At 37.6% G+C, this 17,741-nt stretch overlaps 1 protein-coding gene across 1 annotated transcript in view; it reads left to right on the forward strand.

Annotated features, from left to right (window-relative positions):
• The first annotated feature begins 16,821 nt into the window (after positions 1–16,821).
• ETV7 (ETS variant transcription factor 7) overlaps positions 16,822–17,741 on the forward strand; it is a 34,183-nt gene continuing 33,263 nt past the window's right edge. The window contains exon 1 of the mRNA XM_074236416.1: positions 16,822–16,903. The gene's annotated coding sequence lies outside the window, so the exon portion shown is untranslated. The remainder of the gene's footprint in view (positions 16,904–17,741) is intronic.

Below are 17,741 nucleotides of genomic sequence, written 5' to 3' on the forward strand. Positions count from 1 at the left end.
TCTCTCCCTTTTCATCTGTTTGCTTCCATGACTTTCTTCAAATTCCAATTAAATCTGATCTTTCACAGGAAACCTTACTTAAGTACCCTTAACTCTTGTCTTTCTTCTGTTGATTATTGCTAATTTATCTTGAATTTAACTTATTTGTATATGGTTGGAAACATCTTGTCTGCTCCAATAGATTTTTAGCTCTTGGAAGACAAATACTGTCTTTTGCTTTTCTTTGTATCCCCAGCACAATCCTTGTCACATAATAAAAGCTAAATCAAAGTTTGTTGCCTGTTTTGTCTTTGTATTTGGGAGAAGGGTTCCTCTACTAATTTTAAATTGGAGGGAATTAAATTCTGAGCAACAATTTATTGACTTGATGAAGCAATCTACATTATTCAGGCATAGATAGACATACCACCACTATATAACCATTCATTTTTCATTAACTAATTCTCCTTTAGTTTTTCTCATAACTGATTCTATCTACTTAAAATTGATAGAATAAACTGGACTTCAAATGATTTCCACAGAATATAGATGTCTTTGAAATCAATTTAGACAACAGTGCTGAAGTTCTTTAATATAAAATTTTATTTTCCCAATTTTTGGTAACTTTTGTTATTTCTCTTATGATATATAGTATATTAACTGACAAGATGGAAATTTTTTTGAGAAAGGAAAAGCAAAGTTTCCAGATTTTCAAGTGATTTTAAGATAGAAACTAGCTATAAAAAGTCTTTAGGTTTTCAAAGAAATTTATAAATTATAATTGAAACTTACTATAACAACTGTATTATTTATAATTATATTAAATTTCTAACTCAATATTTTTTGTGCCTTTATAAGATCTTCAATTAAGTGAAGTTAGAGACACAGTGACTCATTTTGTCTTTTGCTTATAAAAACTAATTTGGTTTTGAGCTATTTTTTTGGCTAACCATCCAATGTAAAACAAAACTTCAAATTTAAAATATTTTCTCTCTGCTTTTTGAGACACAAAAATTCCCCTTAATTATAAACTCCTGAACTTCTTATAGACATATCTAATCTAGTGCAATAAACTTTTATTAAGTAACTACACCAGAGGGTACTCAGCATGGGGGGGATTTCTTTTTCCATGAGTTGATACCAGGTAGCACAGCAGTTGCAAAGCAGAAAGATCTGTGAGTATAGTTCCTGCTCTCCATAAAGGAAGTCATTGGGAGGAGTTTGGTACTTTATCCTCTAGCCCTCCAAATGGAAGGGAGGTGAGGTTGATGGAGGTGGAGTCAATCAAAGTATCATGACAGTGAGTTTAAAAGTAATGAGCTTATCCTGGTTAGGGTGGAATTGTTTTGTGGAATTGAAACCAGGTAGGCAGGGCATATCTGAAGTGGAACTTATCATCTTTCCCAGTAAATCTATCCATTCTCCAAAATTCTTATCTTTTTATCACCTGGTTCATAACCTAGCAGTCATCATAAATTTATTACCCTTCATTCCTCCCCCCACATTCAATAGTTTGCTGAACCTTGTTTCCATAACTTCTCTTATATTCAACTCTTTCAATTAACATGACTACCTACTTTTAGTCTAATGCTTCTCCAGTTCCTTCTCATAGTTATCTAAATCATCTCCCTAATACATAAGGTCTAATCATACCATTTTCCCTACTTAAATACTGTCATTGTTTCTATGATAAAATCCAAAATTTTCACTGGCATTTTATACATAATCTGGCTCATATTTGCTTTTCCAGTCCACATTATTCCCTATATTTTAGTCATACTGAACTATTAGCTACTTCCCTGAATCCAATATTCTATCATTCTCCTCCATGCCTTTGCAAAAACTCTAAGACCTATACATGAAACCCACTAATAAATGCAGAATTTCATAGCTCTAAGGGACCTTAGTGGCCATCAAACTACTTCATACCCATGAACCCCACTATAACATACTTAAAGTGGTCACCTAGTTCCTGTTTGAATGACTCTACTGCTAGAGAACACAAAATCCAGGAAGCTTGCCTTTTTCATTCTTGGTCAGCATTCTTTTCCAGGCCAAACTTCTCAGTTCCTTCAATTGATAGTCCCTCTTTTGACATGGCTTGAAGCCTTTCCCCACTCTGGTGGCCTCCTCTTGATACTCTCTAGCTTATCAGTGACTTTTCTCAAATGTTTTGCACAGAATTATTACCTTATTATCTATGATTCTCAGAATCCTTGTCTCCCTTGAAGGATCTTTTAAGATGTCTATCTTGATCTTAATTTCTATGTCTTTCTCTCTTAAATTTTCTTGTTCTTTAATAAGGATTCTTTTTTTCTTTTAAACAACACTTTTTATATTAAAAAAATGGAAATCTGGGACTTCCAGTCAGGATGGCAGAGAGAAGCCAGGCCCTGTGCTAAGGTCTCCTGATCTTCCCTCATAAACAATATAAAATAAACCTCTTAATAGAGGTCCTATTAACAAAACCCAGAAAGAGAAGCTAGAGAAACAACATGTACCTCAATATCTGTCTTCAGGGATGGGGGGGCGTGTGGTGAGTGCAGAGTGCCCACAGCCAGTGGGGGAGGGGCAAGAGCAGAACTAATCTAAGATCAGCCCCAGGGGCTTTTGCTGTGGGAACCACTTCGCTCTGAGAAACAACCAGAGTGGAGGCATGGCCATGGGACGAATAATCTGGGACTTACAGGAAGGGCTGGAGGGTAGGTTCCAGCCTCTATCACCCCCTACTGTCTGGGAGGAGATATCACATTCAGTGAGAAAAGCCTCCAACACCCCCCCCCCCTTACTAGCCACTCAGTGAGTAAAGCCACTAGGGATCTCAATACCAAGCCCCTGTGAACCAGCCTGTCCCCTGACACAAGATCTTAGGAAAATGAAGAAAGGCCAGTGAAAGGGGGGGGCATAGAAAAATTCCTAGAAGGAAAAGACCCTAATTCAGAGAGATGTAGAACCCCTGAGGAGAATATGATTTGGTCTCCAGCACAGAAAGATTTCCTTGAAGAAATCAGGAAGGAGTTTAAAAATCAATTTGAAAATTTGGGAAAAGAAACCAAAGAGAAAATTAACACCTTGCAACAAAAAAAACAAATCCTTGGAAAATATGATTGGGCAAATTCAAAAAGAAAATAATTCTCTCAAAACCTCAAATGATCAAAGGGAAAACTCTTACAAAAATAGAATTGACCAATTGGAAAAGTTGTTGCAAAAGGTAAATGAAGAAAATTCTTCCCTAAAAAAAAAGAATGGAGTCTATGGAAACCAATGACTTCAAGAATTGTTTAAAAAAAAACAAAAAAATTAAAAAAACAGAAGTGAATGCTAAATACATTATCAGCAAGACCTTGAGAATAGACCAAGGAAAGATCACCTAAAAATTATTGGTCTTCCTGAAAACACTGAAGAGAAAAAAAAAAGCCTGGACTCAATATTACAGGATTAAGTGATGGAAACTGCCCTGATATCATGGAACCAGAGGGTAAAATAGTTATTGAAAAAAATACATCCATCCCCTTTGGAAAGGGATCCCAAAATAAAATCACCAAGGAATATTGCAGCCAAATTCCAGAACTATCAGATAAAAGAAAAAATCCTGCAAGCAACCAGAAAGAAAAGATTTAAATACCAATGAGCCACAGTAAGGATTATACAGGACCTGGCAGCATCAACATTAAGGGATTGAGAGGTCAGGAATGCAGTATTCAGAAAAGCAAGGGAGCTTGGAATGCAGCCAAGAATCCACTATCTGGCAAAGCTGAACCTTCTCTTCCAGGACAAAAGATGGATATTTAATGAAATAGGAGACTTCTAACTTTTCCTGATTAAAAGACTAGAGCTAAATAGAAAATTTGGACTTCAAACAGGAGACTCAAGAGACACATGAAAAGGAAATTTTTTTTTAAAAAGGGGAGTGGAAAGGAAAAAAACTTATCAAATAAGATGAAACTGGCAATATCCCTATCTGGAACAAAAACTTTAGCAACTCTTGAGAATTGTAACTCTAGTAGAATTTCATTAGCCAAAAGAGATGCATATGCATGACTTATTTGAAAAACTGTTGAAGTAAAATATCAATGTTTGTGAAATTCCTATATAGAAAGGGGTCCTTGACCTCCTTCTGGGCCTTGAGAAATTCCTTAGAAATATAACTTTGGCTAGGTGCCTTTAGGTTTGAAGATAGTTCTGTAGGACCCAAGGGGTCATGGATATACCATAAAATTGTCTAAAGATTTACAAAGCACCCTTGTTAGCCTAATTGTCTTGCTGTATCTGTTAAATTCCAGGACTGCCTCCCCCTTTCCCAGATGCAGCTGATAGTAAATTCCTTACTCTCCCATCTTAGAAAATATGTTCAATCATTACACAAAGACCCTGACCCCCTTCTCACCCCTATCCATACTGAGTCATCAATACATGTTTGCATTAGTATAACAAGATAATATATCTAACTGCTGACATTGCTTCTGGAGCTTGCTTGCTCTCTGTACCCCCCCAAAAAAAAACACTATTAAAAACCCTATCCCCTGAACACTTAGGTACTGTCTGATTTGGGTACTCAATCCCCAAATGGTCCCCAGGAATATTAAAGATCTCCAACCTTATCAAATTCTGGTCTCCGTTTCGCTCTTCGGATACAACACTGTTACCCAATAAGATGAAACTGGAAATATCCTTACCTGGGAGAAAAACTCTAACAACTCTCAATAATTGTAATTCTAGTAGAGAGAAGAGCCAGAAGTGATGGACACTCAAGACCTTTCTGTAACTCAGATAGAATGATTTAAAAACAATACCTCCTTAAAAAGGGGAAATGTAAAGAGATGGGAGGATGGAAGAGACTGAATGGGGTAAATCTCATTATATTAAGAGGTACAAAGGACTTATTGCAATAGAGGGAAAGAAGGGACAAGGTGAGAACCGCCTGAATCTTACTCTCATCAGATTGGCTTCAAGTTAATATACACACACTCAGTTGACTTAAGAAATTTATCTTACCTTTAAAGTGTTGAAAGAGTAAAAGGGGAGGGGGATAAAAGGGGGAATCAACAGAAGGAAGGAAGGAAGAAGAGAAAAAGGGAAAGGGGGAAAAAGGGGAGGGGGTTGGATATAGGAGTGCAAATACACAGAAGGTGGTATTATTAGAAACAAAACACTGGGGAATATGGATTGAGGGAAAAGGGGGGGAATGCAAACAAGGAAGATAACATGGAAGTCAATAAAGAGTTAGTAATTATAACTTTGTGAATTGGATGAACTTTCCCTTAAAACGTAAGCAGATAGCAGAGTGGATTAAAAACAAGAATCCTACAATATGCTGCTTACAAGAAACTCATCTGAAGAAGAGAGATACATATAGAGTAAAGGTAAAAGGTTGGAGCAAAATATATTTTGCTTCAGCTGAAGTGAAAAAAGCAGGAGTAGCAATCATTATCTCAGACAAAGCAGCTACAAAGATAGTGTTAAAAGAGATAAGGAAGGAAACTATATCCTCCTAAAAGGTACCAGAGACAATAAAGTAATTTCAATACTAAATATGTATGCACCCAATGGTATAGCATCCAAATTCTTAGAGGAGAAGTTGAAAGAGTTACAGGAAGATAGAGACCGCAAAACTCTACTAGTGGGAGACCTCAACCTCCCACTCTCAGATTTAGATAAATCTAACTATAAAACAAACAAGAAGGAAGTTAAGGAGGTAAATAGATTGTTAGAAAACCTAGATATGATAGACTTATGGAGGAAATTGCATGGCAATAGAAAAGATTATGCTGCTTTTTCTGCAGTACATGGTACTTACACAAAAATTAACCATGTACTAGTGCATAAAAACTAACAAGCAACTGCAGAAAGGAAGATATAGTGAATACATCTTTCTCAGATCATATTGCAAGAAAAATTATATGCAATATTAGGCCAGGGAGATATAGACCCAAAACTAATAGGAAACTAAATAAACTCATTTTAAAGAATGAATGGCTCAAACAACAAATTATAGAAAGAATTAATTATTTCATTCTAGATAATGACAATAATGAAACAACATACCAAAACCTATGGGATACACTCAAGGCAGCTGTCAGGGGATATATTATATCTTTAAATGCTTACATGAATAAATTAGAGAAAGAAGAAGCCAATGAATTAAATATGCAACTAAAAAATTAGAGAAAGAACAAATTAAAACCCCCCAGTTAAATACCAAATTAGAAATTCTAAAAATTAAAGGAGAAATTAATAAAATCAAAAGCAAGAAAACTATTGAACCAATAAATAAAACCAAGAGCTGGTTTTATGAAAAAATCAATAAAATTGATAAACCTCTGGTCAAACTGATTTTAAAAAAAGAAGAAAACAAAATTGCTAGTATAATAAATGAAAAAGGTGAACTCACCACCAATGAGGGGGAAATCAAAGTAATAATTCAAAATTATTTTGCCCAACTCTATGCCAATAAATTTGATAATCTAAATGAAATATTTACAAACATATAAGTTGTCTAGGTTAAATTAAGAGAAAATTAAATACCTAAATAACCCTATCTCAGAAAAAAAATTCAACAACACATTATTGAACTCCCTAAGAAAAAATCTCCAGGGCCAACTGGATTCACAAGTGAATTCTATCAAACATTTAAAGAACAAGTGGTTCCAATTCTATATAAGCTATTTGGGAAAATAGGTGAAGATGGAACTCTGCCTAAATCTTTCTATGATACCAATATGATGCTGATACCTAAACCAGGAAGAGTCAAAACAGAAAAATAAAATTATAGACCTATCTCCCTGATGAATATAAAGGCAAAAATCTTAAATAAAATCTTAGAAAAATGACTACAACAAGTTATCACTAGGATAATACACTATGACCAAGGAGGATTTATCCCAGGCATGCAGGGTTGGTTCAATATTAGGAAAACTGTCGGTATAATTAATTATATCAATAACCTATCAGAAATCATATGATTATATCAATAGATGCTGAAAAAGCTTTTGATAAAATACAGCACCCATTCCTACTAAAAACACTAGAGAGCATAGGTATAAATGAATTGTTTCTTAGAATAATAAAGAGTATCTATCTGAAACCATCAACAAGAATTATATGCAATGGGGATAGTCTAGAGGCATTCCCAATAAGATCAGGGGTGAAACAAGGATGCCCACTATCAGCACTACTATTCAATGTTGTACTAGAAATGTTAGCTTCAGCAATAAGAGAAGAAAAAGAAATTGAAGGAATTAGAATAGGGAAGGAAGAGACAAAACTCTCACTCTTTTCAGATGACATGATGGTCTACCAAAAAATCATCTAAAAAACTACTAGAAATAATTTGCAACTTTGGCGAAGTTTCAGGATATGAAATAAACTCTCATAAATCCTTAATATTTCTATATATGACTAGCAAGATGCAACAGAAAGAGCTAGAAAAAGAAATTCCATTCAAAGTAATTCAGACAATATAAAATACTTGGGAGTCTACCTATCAAGGCAGACTCAGAAACTTTTTGAAAACAATTACAAAACACTTCAAATTAGACCTAAATAACTGGGCAAATATCAACTGCTCATGGATAGGTCAAGCAAATATAATAAAAATAACAATTCTACCAAAATTAAACAATTTGTTTAGTGCCCTACCAATCAAAATTCCAAAAACTTACTTCAATGAGTTATAAAAAATTGTAAGTAAATGCGTATGGAGAAATAAAAAGTCAAGAATCTCTAGGGATTTAATGAAAAAAAAGTGCAAAAGAAGGTGGCCTAAATCTAAAATTATATTAAAAAGCATCAGTCATCAAAATTGTCAGGTGTTGGCTAAAAAAGAGTGGTGTATCAGCGGAATAGACTAGGTGCAGTAGTAGAAAATGATTATAGTAATCTGTTGTTTGATAAACCCAAAGAGTGCAGCTATTGGGATAAAAATTCTCTTTTCTTTTTTTTTTTGTTTAGATTTTTTTTTCAAGTCATTGGGGTTAAGTGGCTTTCCCAAGGCCACATGGCTAGGCCCATGTACTCCTGACTCCAAGGCCAGTGCTCTATCCATTGCGCCACCTAGCCGCCCCCAAAAACTCTCTTTTCGATAAAAACTGTTGGGAAAATTGGAAGTAGTATGGAAGAAAATTGGATTAGACCAGCACCTCATATCCTATACCAAGATAAGATCCAAATGGATATAGGATCTAGAGATAAAAACAATATTATACGCAAACTAGAAGATCAAGGAGTAGTTTACCTGTCAGATCCATGGAAAGGAAAGCAGTTTATGACCAAGGAAGAGATGGAGAACATCATTAAAAACAAACTAGATAATTCTGATTACATTAAATTAAAAAGCTTTTGCACAGATAAAACCACTGTAACCAAGATCAAAAGAAATGTAGTAAACTGGGAAAGAATTTTTATGACTAGTGTTTCTGACAAAGGAATCATCTCTAAAATATATGTAGAACTGAGTCAAATTAAAAAAAAAAGACAAGTCATTCCCCAATAGACAAATGGTCAAAGGATATGCAAAGACAATTAACAGCTGAGAAAATCAAAGCAATCCATAATCATATGAAAAACTGCTCTAAATAATTATTAGAGAAATGCAAATTAAAACATCTCTGAGGGGCGGAGCCAAGATGGCGACAAGAACTGATCTTGTCTTAGGCTCTCTCTCATAAAACTCATAAGCTAAGGACTTTTAACTAAATTTTTGAGAGAGACGGAACCCACAGAGGGACCCAGCAAGGCAGTTCTCCTACTTAAGGTAACCTGGAAAAGAGCAGAAAGGCTCTGCTCCCTGGGGTCGGAGGGGTGGCCCGCCAGAGGGGCAGCCCGCCAGAGCGAAAGAACTTCAGCCTCCCAGAGGCAGCCCCAGAGCACTGGGAGCCGTGGCTCACAGCAGCAGGGGAGTTTCCTGAGCTACACCCTGGGGAGCACGAGGCACAATTTGGGGGAACAGCAGGGACCTCTGCCAGAGCGAGCACTTGAAGCCCAGCCCTCGGAGCATGCAGCTAGCAGCCTCCAGCACAGCCCAGATCCTGGAACAGAAGCAGGCGGAGCCAGTAAGCAGGATCCCCCAGGGCATGAGCCCATTAAACCTAGGGAGGGGAGTGAAGAGAGAGGCTGCAGAGCTCTGCCCTCTGCCCCTGGAACAGGACTCTGGGGCTCTGACCACATTCAGATCCTGATCGCAGTCTAGGCCCCCCCATAGAACAGCAGAGCCCCCCCCCCCACCTCAGCCTTGTGGCAGAGGGGGGGCACATATGGTCATTCACAGACCAGGAGGGAGGACAGAGCCTCACACACTGAGACCCTTGTGGGAGTGTCCCAAAAGCTCAGGAAGTACCCCAAAACCAGGCTCAGGCTGGGAAAATGAGTAAGCAGATTAAAAAGAGGAACACCATTGAGAAATATTTCACATATGAACCCAAGAAGGATCAAAACACTCAGTCTGAAGATGAGGAAGCACAAGCTCCTGCATCTAAAGACTCCAAGAAAAATAGAAATTGGACTCGGGCTATGATAGAGCTCAAAAAAGACTTTGAAAATCAAATGAGGGAGTTGGAAGAAAAACTGGGAAAAGAAAGGAGAGAGATGGAGGAAAAACATGAAAATGAAGTCAGCCCCTTAGTCAAGGAAATCCAAAAAAATGCTGAAGAAAATAGCATGCTAAAAACCAGCTTAGGTCAAATGGATAAAACAGTTCAAAAAGTTATTGAGGAGAAGAATGCTTTAAAAAGCAAAATTGACCAGATGGAAAAAGAGATAAGAAAACTCTCTGAAGAGAACAAATCCTTCAGACAAAGAATAGAATTCAGGGAGATTGATGAATTTACCAGAAATCAGGAATCAATACTTCAAAACCAAAAAAAAAAAATGAAAAATTAGAAGAAAATGTGAAATATCTCATTGAAAAAACAACTGATATGGAAAACAGACTTAGGAAAGATAATTTAAAAATTACTGGAATAACTGAAAGTCATGATCAGGAAAAGAGCCTGGACACCATTTTCAAAGAATGACTACAGGAAAATTGCCCTGATATTCTAGAAGCAGAGGGCAAAATAGAAATGGAGAGAATCCACCGATCCCCCCGAGAAAGAGATCCCAAAAAACCAACCCCCAGGAATATTATAGCCAAGTTCCAGAACTCCCAAGTCAAAGAGAAAATATTACAAGTAGCTAGAAGGACAAAGTTCAAATATCATGGAGCTGCAGTCAGGATCACACAGGACTTAGCAGCAACTACACTGGAAGCTCATAGGGCTTGGAATATAATATACTGGAAGGCAAAAGAGCTTAGAATGCAACCAAGAATCAACTACCCAGGAAGGCTGAATGTCCTCTTCCAGGGAAAAAAGATGGACTTTCAATGAACCAGGGGAATTTCAAATGTTCCTGTTGGAATGGCCAGAGCTGAACAGAAGGTTTGATCTTCAGATACAGGACTCAGGTGAAGCATAGAGATTGGAGGAGAGGGGGAAAATATGAGGGACTTGATGATGAACTGCATGTATTCCTGCATAGAAAAATGACACTGATAATATTCATATGAACCTTCTCAGTTAATAGAACAGGTAGAAGGAGCTTTTATAGATGAAGCACAGGAGAAAGCTGAATTTGAAGATAAAATATGGTGTAAAAATGGAGTCAATAGAAAAAGGGGAAATGAGATGGGAGAAAGAAAAAGGAGAGGGGCGAATAGGCCAAGATATTTCATATAATAAGATTTTTCTTTATTACAATGAGCTATTGCAATGATATGGAAGGGAGGAAGGCAAGGGGTAATGAGGGAATCTTCGCTCTCATCAGAGGTGGTTAGCAGAGGAAACAGCATATATAATCAATGGGGTATAGGCATCTGGATTAAGAAAGAGGGGGGACAGGGGGAAAGGGGGATGTGAGTGATGGAGGAGAGGATGGACCATGTGGGGAGAGTGGTCAGATATAACACATTTTCTTTTTTACTTCTTGCAAGGGGCTGGGATTGGATGGCCTGTCCGGAACCATAGGGCCAGGTGGATGCTGGGCCTAAGGGGTGGTAGGGGGGCTCAGGGTCTCTTGGCCCCAGAGCCAGGGATCTGTCTGCTGCGCCACTCTCCTACCCTACAGCAGAGTCAGAGTGAAAGGAGAGAGAAAATATAGTACATGGTAGTGAAGAAATATCAAAGGAGGGAGTTGTGATCAGCAATGGCAATGGTGGAAAAATATGGAAATAACTTTTGCCATGGACTTACTATAAAGAATGTGATACACCCACGACAGACAAGTTGGTGTTGGAACAAAGAGTGAAGCACATTTTTTATTATTATTATTTTGGGGGGGTGCAGGGCAAATGGGGCTGGGGGGCTTGCCTGGGGCTGCATAGCAGGGTGATTTTTGGGTGTCTGAGGCCAGATTTGGACCCCGGTGCTCCTGGCTCAAGGTCCAGTGCTCTGTCCGCCACCCAGCTGCCCCTACTATTATTACTATTTTATTTTATTTGGGGTCTTTTTTCTTTTGGGGGTTTTTTGCAGGGCAGTGGGGTTCAGGTGGCTTGCATGTCACATGGCTGGGTGATTGTTGGGTGTATGGGGCCAGATGTGGGCTTGGGTGCTCATGGCTTCAGGTCTGGTGCTCCGTCCATTGCACCACCTGGCCATACCTACAATTATTACTATTATTTTTTTAATTTTAATTTTTCTCTCTCCCCTTTACTTTATCACTCAAGCAAGTCTATATTTATGGGGGGTATTTCATTTACTCTTTTTTTTTTTAGGTTTTTTTGCAAGGCAAATGGGGTTAAGTGGCTTGCCCGAGGCCACACAGCTAGGTAATTATTAAGTTTCTGAGACTGGATTTGAACCCAGGTACTCCTGACTCCTGACTCCTGACTCCAAGGCCGGTGCTTTATCCACTAGGCCACCTAGCCGCTCCTTTCATTTACTCTTAAACAAGAATATTTTATTAATGTAAAAAACATTATTTGTACAAAATGAGAATAAATATTAAAAAAATGATAAAAAAAAAAAACCATCTCTGAGGTACCACCTCACACCTCTCAGAATGGCCAATATGACCAGAAAGGACAATGGTCAATGTTGGAAAGGATGTGGGAAATCTGGGACACTAATACATTGTTGGTGGAGCTGTGAACTCATCCAACCTTTCTGGAGAGCAATTTGGAATTATGCCCAAAGGGCAATAAAAATGTGCTTGCCCTGTGATCCAGCAATACTGCTACTGGGTCTATACCCCGAAGAGATTATGAAAAAGGGTAAAAACATAATCTGTACAAAAATGTTCATAGCAGCTCTGTTTGTGGTGGCAAAGAAATGGAAACTGAGGGAATGTCCATCAATTGGGGAGTGGCTTAACAAACTAATATATATATGATGGAATACTATTGTTCTATTAGAAGCCAGGAGGAATGGGATTTCAGGGAAGCCTGGAAGGGTTTGCATGAACTGATGCTGAGTGGGATGAGCAGAACCAGAAGAACATTGTACACCCTAACATCAACATGGGAATGATGATCAACCTTAATGGACTTGCTCACACTAACAGGGCAACAATCAGGCACAATTTTGGGGTGTCTGCTGGTTTGTATCATCTGTATCCTGAGAAAGAATTGTGGACTTTGAACAAAGACCAAGGACTATTACCTTTAATTTAAAAAAATGTTTTTGTATTATGTAATTCTGCTATATCTCATACTATATGTTTCTTCATTAAGGATATAATTTCTTTCTCATCACATTCAACTTAGATCAATACACACTATGGGAATGATGTAAAGACTAGAAAACTGTCTTCTGTGGCGGGTGGGGGGAGGGAATTGAGATTGGGGTAAAATTGTAAAACTCAAAATAAATAAACCTTTCTAAAAAAATTGAAAGCTAAATAATCTAACCATTTGTTTCAAAAAAAGACACATCAAAAAGATTTTTTTTAAAGGTTTTTGCAAGGCAAATGGGGTTAAGTGGCTTGCGCAAGGCCACATGGCTAGGTAATTATTAAGTGTCTGAGGCCAGATTTGAACACAGGTACTCCTGACTCCAAGGCCGGTACTTTATTCACTGTGCCACATAGCCGCCCCTATCAAAAAGAATTTTAAGAATTCGTAGCATAAGGGTTTCAATTTTCCAGTAGTTTGGAAATTTCTCTGTGCATATCTTATTTCAGATTACTAGTACAATCTCATATTTGAGTATCATTTTACAATCATTTTAGGTAACTAAAAATTAGAATCATTGAAAAGACAATGAATTAAATTTATGACTGAACCATAGAAATCTTTTTTTTAAACATATTGAAAATATTTTCCATATTCAACCTCATTTTCAGAGACCTTACCACTAAAGTTAAACTGTTAGTTTCAGCAGGAATTTCAATTCCTATTCCATATGAATTCTAAAGAAACATTTGATTGTCTACTAATCTTTTAAGTAAAATATTTCTCCAAGTTCTTTAATGTCATGAAGTGGATTTTCTATAACCTTAAGTCCCTTGTATCTTTGGTAAAATACATCATCATGTATTTTATTATTCCAAGGGTTCTTAAGACCCCTCCACAAGATTCCTGAGTAGATTTTCAAGGGGACTATGAATTATATCACAAATTTGTCTTGCTAATATTTTATAACCATTTTAATATAATTGATTTCCTTTTGTAATCTTATCCTTTCCCTTTATACATTTAAAAACATCTTTTTTTTTTTAGTTTTTTGCAAGGCAATGGGGTTAAAGTGGCTTGCCCAAGGCCACACAGCTAGGTAATTATTAAGTGTCTGAGGCTGGATTTGAACTCAGGTACTCCAGACTCAAAGGCCAGTGCTCTATCCACTGCACCACCTAGCTGCCCCCTAAAAACATCATTCTAAAAAGGAATACATATGCTTCACTAGACTAGCAACATAGTCCATAACTCAAAAAGGCTAAAAATTCCTTATGTATAACTTCCTACATACATGGTATCTCACCAATAGATGGAAAATTTTTGAAGGAAAGGATTTTTATGTTCTTTTGTAAATGCTTAAAATCTAATGTCAAGATGTTCATTTTCTTTCTCATTAGGTCAGAGGGCACACTTGTGAACTGAATATGATGAGATGCTATCTTTAAAAATTAAGTCGTGAGAAAGAAATGCACTGTGGGAAAGGGAAAGGGAAATTATTTTGTATAAATTAGACAAGAAAGCTGTTTTATAGTGGAGGAGGTTTGAAACTTATTCTCACTGAAACTGGTTCAAAGAGCAAATAAAATATACACTCAAACACTATAGAGGTATAGAAATCTATCTTACCCTAGTTGAAGTAGGAGATGACAAGAGAAGGGATGGGGGAGATGCTCATAGAAGGAAGGATTAAGGAGGCAATAAGTCAGAAGTAAAGCACTTTTGAGGAGGGACAGGATGAAAGTATAGAGAATAGAATAAACAGGGAGGAAATAGGAAGGAGGGAAATAGAGTTACCAATCAAAACTGTGAAAAAATTTTTGAAGCAGAGAGGAGTCATCAATTGACAAATGATCAAAAAGTAGGAGTCATTTTTCAGATGAAGCAATCAAAACTATATTGAAGAATATTATCCATCCCCAGAGAAAGAACTGATGGAATCTGAATACAGAGCGACTTTTTCAATCTTAATTCTTTGAGCTTTTTATTCTGGTTTGTTTTCTTTTACAACATAACTATTATGGAAATGTTTTGCATGATCACACCTATATAACCTGTAATCAAATTATTTTCCTTACCCATGAAGTGAGTAGGGAAGAAAGGAGAGAATTTGGAATTCAATTTTTAAAATGAATGTTGAAAATTGTTTTTACATGTAATGGGGGAAAATAAAATAATTCCCATTTTGCTTCCCCAAATTCTGTCCTCCCAAATTAGTTAAATGAGCATTTCTTCAGTGCCTACTGTGTGCCAGGCAGTCCACTGGACATATTTGGTCAAGGGCTCTGGACAAAGGTTGTCTGGAATCCCTCAGGCTGAACATCCGTCCCGCGGGTTGCCCAGCCCGGCAGCACCTCGGACAGGCGCTTCAGGGAGCTGAGGATAAGGGGGGGAAGGCGAGGACTTGGAGGGGGAACAGGGGTGCAGGAGCCCATGGGCACGTTCCGGGGGGTGCAGGAGCCCTGTCCTTGTCTCCTGTCCTCCGCCTCCAAGGGGTGGGGGTGGGGAGTGGAAGCCCAGATCCTGCTCTTTCGTTTTCGTTTCCCGGAAGGATACCAACTCCCGCAGCCCATTACTGCCCGGCAGTGCGAGCTCCTGCTCCCCAGCTCCCTGGAGCTCCAGAAGAATTTTCCACCTCACGCCCATCTTTCCTTTTCCCGGTCAGGGATAAGGGTTTGGAAGTGAAGTCCAGGGAAGCGATGACCAAGGTTCCCTTGCAAGAGTTGCCAGCTCCGACCTCATGAAAGAAAGCCGGGCTTCTCTCCTCCACCTGTAATGCAGGTAAGACTCCATGATCCTGAAGAAGTCCACGACCTAAGCAAGGTTCAGTTCTTCCCTTTGTCCTAAATTTCCGTCCTACCTCATCGGAAACTCTGTTTACCCAGCTTTCTCCGTAGAACTTTTTCAGACTCCGTTTCTAGTCCAAGAGTTTTGCTTCACTCACCAACACATATAATGTGAATTTGCAGACAGAAAACCTGGATTTGAACCTTGATTCTACTATTTACTTATTAGCTCTGCGGTCTCCGTTCTCTATATTTCAACTTTCACATCTGCAAAATGAAGTTTGGACTAGATAATCTCTTAGATTCGATCCTAACTCTAAAGTCTAACAGAGAATCAAGTTTCCATTCATTCCCACTTCCAAACCCAGCATCACCACTCCCTCTCTGTCATCCACAATTTCTATTCAGTGTCCCAGTGGGTTTGTTTCTTCATATTTTCTACTCCAGTTAGTCCCCACATGTTCTTCCCCACCCTGGCCCTTTCAGTACCTCTTAAATTCCTTAATACACCAAACTCACTGGAACTCATGGTCAGCATTCACCCTAGTCCCTTAATCATATTCTTTCCTCCCCACACCCCTCCACTGAATATCTTGCAATCTTTACAAAGTCCTCAACCACCAATACTTTTCTTTAGGGCCTTGGATTTTGCCAACAGTTTTCTGAGATTCCCTGGTTCATGTTTCCCTGGTAGTTAGCAGCCTTGGAATTTCCCTTTATTTGAGCAGTTCTTACTTGACAGAATGTGGAGAGAGGAGACAAACACTGGATGCATGTATATGATATAAGAACAGGTGGAGTACTGGCCTATAGCCAACTTTGGAGGGTAGAATTGATCTTTCTTTTTTCCAGAGAAATTACACCCATTTCTAAGTAATAACAGTTGTGTGTGAGACTGATACTCAAAACCACAACCAAAAGGCTTGAATGAGAAACAGAAATTCAACAGGAACTGAAACTGTCCTAAGTTCATTTCTATCTACTCTTCTGCCAAACTACATTCAATACTGGAGGTTTGGGTTCAATGCCAATCTCCAACATATTGGGCTATGTGACCTTGGGCAAGTCAATCAATCTCTGTACTCTTGAGAACTCTCCAAGGCTGTTGTACAGGGAGTTTCCCTATCTGGGAATTCCCCAGAAACTACATTTAAAATAGCATGAAATCTCTTTTTGACCAATGAAATTATAGGCTGAATCCCTATCCTCTCTGCCAACAAGTCTACCATCACTTTCAGAATCTTTTTATACAAATGCTCAATACATGAATGCAAAAATGTAGAAGATCCTTGCTAAAAGATTAAAGGATTTGTTTTTGTTTTGATTTTTAACTCTGAAACTGGTTTCACTTTTACTTTTCTTGAGTAAGCTTTCTGTTGCTTGCAAGGAATCTCAAGTGGCCTACTTCTAAGAACAAGATTTGATACTGAGTCCCTTTACTGGCATCACATCAGACTGGAGAGAACACTGCATCATCTGGAGCCTGAGGACCAAGGTTCGAATGCTGGATCTGCTATTTCTTATCCCTGGGACTTTAGACAAGTTACTTACTCCTCTGAGTCTCATTTTCAAAAGAAAGAACTTTTTTTGGTGTCATGGATATCTCTGACTTTAGTGAAGTCTATGGTTCCCTTCTCAGAATAATTGTTTTAAATGCATAAAATTTGTGGAATTACATTAAAATATATCAATGCATATGTATAATAAATATAGATTATATGAAATTGCTAGTTAACTTGGGAAGGGGTCAGGGGAGAGAAAGAAGGAGAAAATTTGGAACTCAAAATCTTTCAAAAAATGAATTTAACATTTTCTTTACATGTGATAGTAAAAAAATAAAATGCTATTAAGTAAAATTGAAAGGCATCAAAATAAATATTTTTTTAAAATCACAAATTCCCTAGTTAAAAATGCCCTGATGAATTGATCTCTAAAGCCACTTCTTGCTCTAAAGTCAATAATCTCATTATTTTAATGACTAGATCAATGTTGGAGTTAAACTGATTTTGAAATGCTTCAAATGCTTTTATAGAGGGGAATTAGAGTAAAGGTCTCTTTCCTGGATACCCTTTTCTCATGTACCTCATATACAAGGTTTTAAGTGGGAAGTACTATGTACCTTTCAAACCATTTTTTCAGGTTCTATAATTTTATGCATTAGAAATGAATTCATAGCCAGGAATCCTCTGGTGGGGCTTGTATGTACGAGAAAGTTTGGATTACATGAAAATAAATTATTTTTATTTTTTAAAAAGATTTTAACAACAAAATTGTGTGATAATTAATTATGATAGACTTAGCTCTTCTCAGCAATATGTGATTCAAAACAATTC

Source organism: Macrotis lagotis, chromosome 5 (assembly GCF_037893015.1).
Source record: "Macrotis lagotis isolate mMagLag1 chromosome 5, bilby.v1.9.chrom.fasta, whole genome shotgun sequence".
Taxonomy (NCBI): domain Eukaryota; kingdom Metazoa; phylum Chordata; class Mammalia; order Peramelemorphia; family Peramelidae; genus Macrotis; species Macrotis lagotis.